The sequence below is a fragment of the Vigna unguiculata genome, chromosome 8 (assembly GCF_004118075.2).
Source record: "Vigna unguiculata cultivar IT97K-499-35 chromosome 8, ASM411807v1, whole genome shotgun sequence".
Lineage (NCBI taxonomy): Eukaryota > Viridiplantae > Streptophyta > Magnoliopsida > Fabales > Fabaceae > Vigna > Vigna unguiculata.
The window spans coordinates 30,190,308-30,203,437 of record NC_040286.1 but is presented as its reverse complement, the minus strand read 5'-3'; the positions used below and the strand labels follow the sequence as shown (position 1 = coordinate 30,203,437).

The following is a 13,130-nucleotide window of genomic DNA, read 5'->3' as shown; positions in this document are numbered from 1 at the left end:
GTGATCGTTATCAGACTTAGGAATGCGTCACACTGAAAAGATGTTTTCAAAGCTTCATGTTAAAAGGTGATGTCTCCTATATTTTTCTTTAAATAACACAAAAGTGGTAATAAAGAGTGATGGGCATGGACATAATTCCTGCTAAGAAATGAAGAGCTGCATATTTTTTTCGTGGTTGGAATACTTTCTCTGTAACAACACTCACAAACTGATGAACTTTTTATAAGTGGAGGATATATAATATATATAATATAATATTTCTTAGATTGATTATAACTTTTTCTTCTCAAATTCCCACAAGTGGAGGACATATTAAAGTGACACCAATGAGCACATTTTTCTTTTCTTTTTCCTTTTATTAAAAAATTTGTTCATTAGATATGGAACAGGACAAATGGCTATGATTTTATGGTTAATTGACTATAATAATGATTTCAAACGACCTATTAACTGAAATGATTGATATGGTCATTTTCAATTTTGGACAACCATGGAAATGTAATTATGTATATGATCACTTACATCTTTTCAATGGACTTCCAAATACACACATTTTGAGCAACATGTAAAACACGAAGTATAAATTTTCAAAGACAAAACTTGGAAGTTTTATTTTCCTAGGGTATCTAAAAGGATATATAGAAACGAAATTTGTGTTTTAAGTTGAAATCTTAATCAACAACACCTGAACTTTTCTTAAACTCGTGGTAATCACATATGTTTGACAGTTAGCGTACTACAGTGTCATCAAGATTGTTCAACCAGCAAAAATCTAAACATAATTATCTTGTTCGAGGTCATCTCAATCTTCTTGATGTACATTTAGTCCACAATCAAACTATTTTTGGACAAGTTCAAATCGATTCAATCTATGAATGGTTATTACTTAAACATCAAAACATTGTTATTCCGGTAAAGATATGACACCTTAATTCGGAGACAAATGTAAATAAATATCTCAACTTTAATAAACAATACTTATATCAAAATAGTTTTGTCTCTCGGTCATGTGAGAGCAACATTTTTATTTATAAGTCAATCTGTTACAATTTAAATAGATATACATAATCATATATTCTCTTATGCAGGTTCTTTAGGAGAAAGAGACCAAGTTAAATTAAACATGAGAAAGAACTCTCGCCTTATTCTTACTTGTTCATTTGTTATTTTGGAAAAGTCTTTCGTATACAGTGAAGAAAATCCTTTAGGCATCTTGGAGGAGCATGATTTTTAATTCAATATAAGCATTTTTTTTGTTGATCGTTATTCAAGGAGTGGTGCGATATCTAGTGTGCCCACTCAACTATACTCCCTTATCAAGTGGATCACATATATGCATTTGGAGTTTCTTGTAATATTGCATCTATGATGCCCAGATTATGATCATTTGCTTTGTTGGTTTTTATCTTATGAGGCTACGAGGCCAAGCTCTTATATTTACATGAATAGGTAATGTATCTTGTAAAAGGATTAGAGTACCCTATAAATACTCTATTTAATCATTATACATTCTAAAAGATAAAGAATAACAAATAGTGATAATATCTTCCAATTTGGTTTATATTATAATATCTTCCTAGTTGGTTTATATTATAATATCTCCTTATTTGGTTTATATTTACCAATATGAGAGAGATATTGTTTTTTAAGATTCACCTATATTTTCTCGAATATTCATCATATCCCACTGTCCTGGAATATTCTTTGACTTTTTGGAGATATTTTTCTATATCTTGGACTATCATGTGTCTTCTTGCTATGATCTCGGTCGCGTGAAGACATCTTTTTTTGTCTTGATTCATCACTTGTCTTTTTACATATATTGTGACTTTATGGAGACATCCTTTTTCTATATCTTGTATTATCATGTGACTTCTTACCACGACATCGGTCAAGTGGTGACGTGATGTCCTTGATTCGGGAGGGTACAATTACATACAATGGCAGATCTTCTTCACCAAAATTTTTAGGGGAGCTAAAATAATATACTCAAAATTTATATATTTAACATTATTGTGACTAATTCAATAAAAATGAATACATAATCTAGTATATTTATAGTTATCAAAGAAATTACACATATGTAAATGAATGTCTATTGTTTTTTCATCTTTTTGAACTCATGTAATTGAATTATAATTAAATTTTTCAGTTAACCTTTTTCGATGTAAATAACCATATTATTTGCAAAATATGCATCTTCCATTTTATTAATGTGTATTTGATTCCAAAAATATTCACAAGCTTTCATTTCATTGTTATGCGATAAACAACCATATTATCATGTTTTCATCTTCACCCGTAGTTTCTATCAATTTTAAAAAATAAATTTATTCTTTTATTTTTCGTTAATATACCTATTTAAAAAATAGTTTAAGACTAAAAAATAATTTATCATAATCTAATAAAAAGTTGAGAGACATAATTACTAAAAAAAACTATAATAATCAAGTTACAATTAAAAATCGACTATGAAAAATCACATAGTACATTGTTTCTTCTTCTATATTAATAAAAAATTAATATACAAAAAGATCATGAGATAAAAAATAATGCTAAATGTTAAACGAATAATTCACTATCAAGTGAGACGAGAGAAAGTTACCTTATTTATTTATTTAATAATGAAAGAGAAAATATGAAAAAATGAGAATAGAAATACCGAGTTTATGTCTAACTTTTTTTAATAACAAAAGAAAATAAATAAACATGAGAGAAAAATACAACATATGAAAAACTCAAAAGACAATGGGTGAGAAAATAAAAAATATCTCAATAATTTTGTTTCTTTATATATTTGATTTTATATTTTTATTTATTATTGTACTTTATAAAAAAATTATTTAATTTTTATTAATTTTGAATATAATATTATTTAATTTTAAAAATACAAATAATTTATATAATTTAAAAAAAATAATAAATAAATAAATTGGGGGTACCCTGCCAACCTCCGCCACTGATTACATATAAAACAAAATCAAAATTATGATTAGAAGATATCTAAGTCTTCTCTAATCATCTTAAAAAGTAAAGTCGATAAGAGTAATATAAATAGGCAAACATCCCAAAGTAGCAAAGGTTAGATTTTTTAAACTAAATCACACATCTAATAGATTTTTCATTTTAGATACTAGCTTAAGTGTTACACTATCTTCGGATATACCTTTATAACCAAGACCATAAAAAACACGGACATCATTTCAGGTTCACTCGTCCTTATATGTATTATTTAAGAAATGATTTTTTTAGTTATACTTTTTTTTTTTAATAATCTCTAAATCATGATATATCATTAATACTACAATATCAGAAATGCGTGAATATACGCTAGAACTCAAATTATATTTTAGTTCAAAGTCTATTTAATTTTAAATAAGAATATTTTAGTATGGAAAATTATGATGAATCTCAAAATACTTCACGGATCACTAGAAGATAATTACAACTTTTTGCAACTACTTCGGAACCATTCGTAAAACGTGGGAATGAAATAGAAAAATGTTTATGACAAGTTTGTTTGACAAAAAAATTAATTATGAAAGGATATGGATGTAACAAAAGTCAAATTTATACTAATGGTCCAAATCAAACATGGCCTTAAAAGAAGCAAGTTTAACTTTAAGTGAATTTCCTATATTCATAAGGCGACACTAGGGATCCTATATTTGTTTTATCGGCATAAAGTAGAAAGAATTGTTATTTAATATTTAAATTCTGTCTTCTAAATATAATGTAATTGATAGTGGAAACTAGGAAGATTTTATGACTTTGAGATTTTATTTCATGTATGCCACTAAGATTTTATAGCGGAAAGAATCTTAGTCCAAAAATGTTTGTTTTACTTTATGTCTCCTAGTCAAATAATTTTTTAAATTTGCAAATATTGATGCGTGGATATATAATCTTAGGGTGGCGCCTCCTATTATAATTATATGTAGTTGGTATAACTAATACACTGTTGTAAAATAAGGATTTTATGACTTCTTATAGGTCAATTATATGAATACAGTTAAAAAAAAACTTGTAATTATATTATACTTTTCTATATTAATATTTTTTATCAATATCTTAAGTGATTTATTTATTTATATATATATATATATATATATATATATATATATATATATATATATATATATATATATGAAATTCAAGTGTGAGTTTAAATTTCATTGAGTAAAAATGAGAAAATTAAACATCATATGATGATAAAGACCCGTTAACTTCTTGTCTTAAGATTTTTTGTTAAAAGATACTTGTGAAGATTTAAAAATAAATTCACCCGACTTTATAACAATATTAATTTACTATTTAAAAAGTGGTTTTTGGGTATATTTGTGAAGATTATTGCAAAAGACTACAGTTTTTTTAATGATCTTATTTCAATTGTGAAAACAATTGATGTCACATGCAACAATCTTCTCCTCAATTGTTAGGATGGAGCTCTTACCACTAGCCAAAAGCAATAACTCTTAGTCATGGAGTTACTTTTTTTACTTAAGAGTGTAACCGTCAAAACACCACAATTCGATTGTGACCCGACCTACTAACCCTCTGTCACGAGACAATTGATATCACATGCAATACTTAAAACCATTAATAGTTGAATATTAGGAACTTGAATATATGGTGGAGTGATTATATTTTAGTTCAAAGTCTATTTAATTTTCAATGAGAATATTTTAATATTGTATGGATAATTATGATGAACTGTGTTTAATTTATAGAATGAAAGACTCTCAAAATACTTAGCGGATCACTGCAAAATAATTTCCTATATTTTTTACAACTACTTCGAAACAATTCTTAAAACGTGACCAATGAAATAGAAAAAGGATTAGGATGTAACAAAAGTCAAATTTACATTCATAGGTCTAAATCAAACATGGCCTTAAAGAAGCACATTTAACTTTAAGTGACTTTTCTATATTCATATGGGTGCTGGGATATTATATTTGTTTGACTTATAAAGTATAAACAAATTGTCATTTTATATACTAGGAAGATTTTATGACTAATATTTTATTTCACGTATGCTATACTAAGATTTTATAGCCGAAAGAATCTTTATCCAAAAATTTTTGTTTTACTTTAATTATGTCTTGTGCAATAATTTTTTAAATTTGCAAGTATTGTTGAGTGCATATAACCTTAGGGTTTCATTGGTGTTCCTCGTAGGCATCTCCTATTATAATATGGGTATAACTAATACACTGTTGTAAAATAAGGATTTTATGACTTCATTTTAGGTTGATTATACAGTAAAAAAAAAACTTGTAGTTATATAATAATTTTCTAAATCATTATTTTAATATTCAATGTAAAAGTTTATATTTATATATATATAATGATTTTTTAATTTTAACTCAAGAAAAATATAAATTCCCACTTTCCTTTAAATAAAATGTTTTGCGAGAAACTATATTTCAATAAAAATTATTATTGCAAAATATAATCTATTGAGAATTTTATATTTTAAAAAAAGTGACTTAATACTTTTCTTGCTCCAGCATTTATAGCGATTGTTCAACATCTTTTCTTAATTTTATTTTTACTTAATGCGGTCTCATTATTTATAATTTTTCAAAATTTCACATTGAAATTTTTAGCGAGACAAAAGTCTATAATTAATTGGTTAGCTTTAGGAACACACCAGGTCTCTTCATCATCTAAGAACAAATTGGAGAGGACAAAAAACTGATTAAAGGACTGAAAATACAATGAAAATGGTGTGAGAAACCTATAACAGTAAAAGATGAAGGTTTAAGGCATTTTTTGAGGAAAGATTTAGAGAGACAACAAGATTTAAGATAAAACTGGAAACTATAGAGTTTAATTCAATATTATTAGAAGATAATATGATGTTAAAAGAAGTGCATTGTCTGAATATAAAATTTTAGGGAGGTACGTAGTGTAGGACTTTGAGAGTTGCAAAAGTGTAGGTCTGCATGGTTTTAATTTCAATTTTATTAACAAGTGTTTGGGAAGCTCTTAAATGAGACGTAGTACAAGCAATCAATGATTTCCCTATAGTAATTCTCCAAATGGAAGCAATATAGGGTTTATATTTATAGTGTGTCCTTTCACTTTCACAATTTGCTGAACACTATCATTAAACTTTTCCTCTTACTCCAATAATAAAAGTGCTGAACCTTTCAATCATTTTCATCTTTTAGGTAAGGGGTGATGGTCCATTTATATTTATTATACGTACAAATTGGATGATGGAGAAATAATAGTAGATTTCAGTATCTAATTACGATTCTTTCTTGTTTTTTAGAATTAAGGAATTAGTGCATATATTGACAATAAATCTAAAAAACATATGAGTAATATTGGTTTTGATTTTGTTGTACCGAAGTTTTTCAATATTTAAACTAGGAAAGATATGGTGATTTCATTTATAGACGTAATATGACAAGTTCCATCTGTTAATTGGTCTCAGGTGTATTCATGGTGTAACTAGAATTGTTTTAGTTTGACTTCGTATGCTAGTACTTTTAGGTCATGTTCTTCTAAACAGATTTACTCTTTGAAAGAAATAGCAAACGAAGATTTGAAGATTTGTTCATGTTCCTTTTAATTGATTTGCAGGCGATGGAAGGAGTGAAAATACAGGATTGCTACTTTTTTCCATCTTCTCTCTTGTAAAGAGATTAAGTGAAAGTTACACTTTTACAAAAACGATCCTAATTTAAAAGATAAAAAATGCTTTCAAATTAAATATTAATTATGTCACAAAAAAATAAAAAATAACTTTATTTTTTCACAATAATCATTAATATCTAAATATTTAATTTTTCTTTTCAAAAAATAAAGGTAATATTTAAAAATAAATATTATTTTTTTCAAAATTAATGAATAATAATGTTAAAAAAATTAACTCATCTAAAATTCATTTCATATTTTTAACAAGGGCAATTCAGTCAATTTTATTTTTTATCTATTAAAATTTTCTTTTTATCTATCACTTCCATCAAATCACTCACAAATTTTCACAAACTTCACTCTCTAATCCACTCAAAAATCACCTCCAAATGTCTTAAAAAAAACAACACCAATTTCACTCACTAATTCTTTCAATCTCTTCCTCTCCCTCTCTCCCAAATCAATCTATCCAAAAGAACACAACCTTAGAGGAAGTTGGGGTGAATACATTGGTAGTTTTTCAGTTTTCTTGAGGTACAAACTTCTATTTATGTCAAATTTATAGGATACCTTTATGCATTAGAGCATGCTTGGAAGGAAGGTTTTCAAAGATTTTAGTTAGAGAGTGATTCTTCTTTAGTGTGTCAGTTTTTTGGATCAATGAGTGGTTCCTTGGCGTCTTAGAGAGAGATGGTGTCGATGCTTGCATTTTTGTAAACATATACAATTTAAAGTTTCTCATGTTTTTCGTGAAGAAAATCATTGTGCCGATAAGTTAGTTAATTTATTTTTGCTTCATAAACATAAATATTTTTTTCATAATAGGTATAGTTTGTCTATGTATAGTGAAGTATAATTTTGATAGGAGTGGATAAAAAGGCCAACTCGGCCGTTTTGGCCTGACCCGTCCTTGACCGGCCAAAAAATAGATAGAATTTGGTTGGCCCGCTACTGAAAAATGGGTTAAAATTGCATCCTGTCCCGCCATAGGACGGGCTGGCGTGCTGGCTAACCACTTTTTATTTTTTTACTTCTTCTATTTTTTAAAAATTTGTATTTATAAAATGAGTTTGTATATATAATTATAAATGAATATTTAATCATATAAATATTTTCTAAGCTTTTAATTCATCAATTATTATTTTTAATTATATAAATTAAAATAATTATCACATTGACATGTTAAGTTACTATATTATAATTAATAATTGGAATTTAATTTGCAAATATTTATTATTTAAATTATAATAGTATTACATATTTATATCTTTACAAAAGTATAATACTAAAAATTTAGTATTTTTGATTATTTTTAATTTAAAAAATAAAAAACAAAAATAAAAAATAAAAACAAGTCAACGGACTAAAGAGGGTTGGTTCGCCTTTGACCTGCAAGTCTGACGGACTAGGCAAACCGAACCAAAACGGACTGGAGAGTTGAAAACTTCAACCCAACCCGCTTCGTTTTGGCGAGCTGGTCCGTCGAGCCCATCCCACTTTGCCACCATAATGTTTTATCATGAATTTGGTGTGATCCCCTAATACTTTGTATTATTTTATTTTTTTAATAAATTTTAATATAATGAGAAATAATTGATAAACTTTAGAATGTGAGTATGAGATGTCAAAGTTCTTAGTGATGCCTATCATGACTTATTCCAAAAAATATTATATCTTGACAATGAAAATAAATGTTCTCCATAAATTATATTAATAAAATATTATTAAGTTCACTACATATTCCTCTTGAATGTTACATGAGAATAGGGATGTCAAAAAAATCCATACCCACGGATAAAATCCGCAACGGGTAAGTAACGAATATTAAAAATGGATACCCGCTACCCGCGGGTATGGGTATTTTTGATACCCGTATGTTAACGAAGCGGGTACGGGTATCATAGTATCCGTACCCGTGGATACCCGTACCCGTTAAACTTTAATTCACAAAAATACTCTTATATATATATATATATATATATATATATATATATATATTAGTAAAAAACATTCTATTGTGAGTCTTCATTCAGTAATGGTGCTCGGATTCTTACCCCACATCAGAGTAGATTACTTCCAGATAGTGTGGAGGCATTGATGTGTCTCCAAGACTAGTTATGGACCAACATGGAAGAGGTAATGAAATTAACATTTTTACTTAGATATTTTAATTAAGTGATTGTTAGAAATTTTTAATGAACTTCTTATGTTTTCAGGCTCTTCTAGATTAAAATTGGACATGAAACTTTATACAATGTTGCAAGAGGTGGACATTGATGAAGTTAGTAATTTCTTTAATATTTCATTCAAAAATAAACTACAATATAAATTGTTAGTGATTTTTTATTTGTTTGTTTTTCATAAATCAATTGGAGAAAGTGGGCTTGTTGATCTAATCATTAGTTATAGTTAAATATTTGTTTTTTTAAATATATTTTGTAAATACCCGCGGGTACCCGTGGATACCCACGAATATGAAAAAAATAGACGGGTACCTGCATAACGGATATCCGACGGATATAGATACGGGTACGGGACGAATATTTATCCAGCGGGTAGGGTACGGGGGAGCTACTACCCGTACCCTACCCGCCCCGTTGACATCCCTACATGAGAAATTGCAATTGATACTACATTATTCATATATATTTCTTTTCATTTTTTACTCTTCCAATTTTTGTTCTACATTCAAACCGTACATAACTATTCAAAATATATTACACGATTTCATACTTAATAAATTCAAATCCTAATTGACAAATTAGAATATTTTATTCGAGAAATTTATACTTCATACAATCAAAACAATTATAAGAAACTTAAGAGTTAATATCACCATGAATTAACTGTCAATCTTGATTATTAAATATGTATATATATTTATCAATACTGCATTTTATTTTTTTATTTATGCAATATGATTATATTTTATTTTTCTATATTTCTAAATTATTTTCGTTTTCTTCATACTCCAAATACTTTAATCTGAAAATTCTTCCTATTATAATTTTTTTTATTCCAAATACTACAAGAAAACTTTTTAACTGGTGATCAATTGTAGTGACTAATAATTGTTAGTGACCAATTTAGATACTAATTTATAAAACTAAAATTATTGATTACTAAAATAGTTACTATTATGAATAAAAAATTATAATTGGTCACTAAATTGGTTTTTAAAATTAGCTACCTGATTTTGGCTACCAAAAAATATTGTTTACTAAAATTTAGTTATCTAGATTTTAGCTACCAAAACGAATTAGTTTTTTAAATTGGTCTCTAATTAATTAGTGATTAATTTAGTGATAAATTATAATTTTTTATTTATAATAGTAACTATTTTAGTAACCCATAATTTTTAATTTTTTAAATTATCTAATTAAACTGGTGACTATAATGACTAACTATTTTTAAAATTAGTTTCTAATTAAATATTTTCTTGTAGTTTAAATCTTATCAATACAAATGTTTTAAAAGAATGTAGAGAAAAAAAGACATCACATTTTTGTATGAGTAGTAGTATTTGTTGTATATTTTTTTTATTCAAATAGGAGTTATTTATAGGTAGACAAGAGACATAGAGTCAATTATAATTAATCTAATTTAAAAAATAATAATTTGTAATCAATAAAATAAATGTAAAAGAAACTTTTATTCATAAATAACATTTACATCTAAAATTAATATTGCATAAAACATTGATAACGTAGAATTTTATCTTAATTTTTTTAAAATTATACAAATATTGTTAACACCACCCTTCTACTGTACATCATGAAGAAAAAAAACTATACCTTCTATGTTATTTTTCTTCTGTATTTGACAGATTTTGAACATCAGAAATATGATAATAAGAGACCTATATATATTTTTATTGCCAACATATTCGATATTCAATCATTATGAAATAGAAAATCATAGCCCTTGTAGATCTTGTTCACCCACTATGGGTAGATTTGAATGAGAGACCTTGAGCCCAAAACGGGAGTTATGTCGTAGTTATTGAAACCAGCAGAGGGAAAACAACTTAATCCATTCCTTCTCGTTTCTTTCCTTTCCCTTCGTACACACCATCATCAACATGTCAAAGAAGAATTGTGTTTTAACTGATTCTTCATCTTTCATTTCATTATCCATCACCATGTCTATGATTATCACCTTCCCTTCTTTCCCTTTCTTCCATATAGCTTCCTTGCATTTCTTCAATATCTTCACACACTCCTCGTCGCTCCAGTCATGTAATATCCACTGTTTTCTCATTCAAACTAACACTCATCAGAACAATAGTCAAAAAGAATTAAGCTGCTTACAATTATCACCTCATGTAATATAATTAATCTCAATACATAACAATTAATCCCACAAAATACAAATTTAATAGATCTAAAATCGATCTTACCAGCATGAACATATTACACGTAAATTAGTCATATGCTACTGCTTAGGTCCTTAATAACTGCGGAAACTAGCTACTAGGGGCCACTTGTTCAAAAACAGATGACCAAGTTGAATCTACACACCTAACATTAACTTAATGAGCTGCATTTATTAATTAGAACAAAAAGTCTCCCGAGCATGACTCTACCATTCTACATCCAAAGAGAGAATTCAGCCAAAAAAGTGTTACTATTTCTAATTTCATATATTATGTCAATATCCATAATGATCTTAAACCGTTTGATCTGCTTTCATATTAATAGTTAGAATAGACTACTAGTGCTAGCTTAGTTCCGATAATCATTATTCATTGTTTCATTTTCTTTGATGATGATATTGTTCTTTCTTTTCCATTTCATCAATTCGGTGTTTTAATTCTCTGAAGTTTAACATCATGTCAGGTATATGAAAAGAAAAGCTGATAAATGTAAGATTCTACCTTCAACAAAATGGCATCAGTTGGAGGAATTTCCTCAAACATGTCCCCTCCAACATATTTAAGGTTTTCACTTTCTTGCAAGCCAGAAACAACATGCGGAAGATCAAATACAATGCATTCCAACTGAGGGAAGGATTCAGCAATGGCCTTTCCCATTGTTCCTGTACCTCCCCCAACATCAACCAATGATTCCAATCCCATGAACACCTCTTTGCATTTCTCAATCACCACCCTAGTGATTAGTTGAGCATCACTTGCCATGCCATCATTGAATAAGATGTTAATTCTGGGATCACTGGCAGCATACTCCCAAAGCAACTTCCCATGTGCCAGTTCAAAGGGTGTAGTATTACCGCTTTTGAACCAACTAGAAAAGTGATGCCATGGAGTTGTTAAAACTGGATCAAGCATGACCTGCAGGAAAGGTGTCACACTCATTGGGTTGCTCTTAAGCAGAAGTAAAGAGGCATCAGTGAGTGCATAGGTGACATCTTGCTCATTCTGGGTGGGATTGTGCTGAGAGAAGAAGCCAGAATGAACCATGATTCGCATCAAGCGAGGGATGAAGTGAGTTTTGGAAGAGTGAATTGGGAGTGAAGAAATGAGGGTTGAGAGTGAAATGGGTTGGGCATGGCTGTGTATGATGTCTGGTATGCCTAACTCAACAACACACTTAAGGGACATGGAATTTATGAAGCTAAAAATATGATTCCATACGTGCGTTTGAGCTTTCAGTACTTTCGCATCATGGGATTCCATAATTTGTTGCATAAACAACTTGTTCAATTTGGAGTATGGAACCTCACAGGATTTAGGCCTATTTATAAGCAACCTGATATGGAAGCAGCGCCAAGAAGTGCTATTGATGCAGGAATTAATAAAAAAACAAATATTATATCGGTGATGGTATATCGACACTATACGACAAAAGTGCACTCATTTTACCCTGAAAAAGAATATTTATTTTAATTATATTTATATTATTTTTTAATTTAAAAAGGTAACATATGTTATTATAATAATAAATGGAGTGTGAAATGAACTTAATTTTAAGGACAGTGTCAAAGTAACTTTTTTCATATTATATATAAGAAGAAGGAAATGAATGGACGTGAAATATATCAATGAAACACTCTCAAATTTCCATATACAAAATTACAAAATTTACAAAACAGTATTAGGATGAAATATTGATATCTATAATCTGTTTTAAAAAGTTCTTACATAGGTGTAATATTTTGTAATTAACAAGACGTTTTTAATCACGATTATTTCAAAATCATCACAGTAAAGTAAAATTTTAGAGTTTCATTAGTGTAAAAATAGAATTTCATGTCACCTAATATGTTCCATTTAAAAAGAAAACAAAGTCTATAATAACATGATGACATTTTTGAAAATAGTTGCACAGATATAGACAGCGATTCAAGAATAACCAAAGTCTATATCTTAACCGCACAAATATAGGCTTTTGAATTTTTAAAGAACTGAAGCTTATAACGATGCGGTGGTGTTTTTGAAAATATTTGTACAATTATAAGCTTTCGTTCTTAAAAGAATCAAAACTTGTCCTTATACAAATATTTTCAAAAATGTCACCATG

The 13,130-nt window shown here is 28.1% G+C and overlaps 1 pseudogene; it reads right to left on the bottom strand.

The window, feature by feature from the left end:
- Nucleotides 1-10,410: 10,410 nt before the first annotated feature.
- On the bottom strand, nt 10,411-12,302 carry LOC114195375 (annotated as a pseudogene).
- Nucleotides 12,303-13,130: the final 828 nt, after the last annotated feature.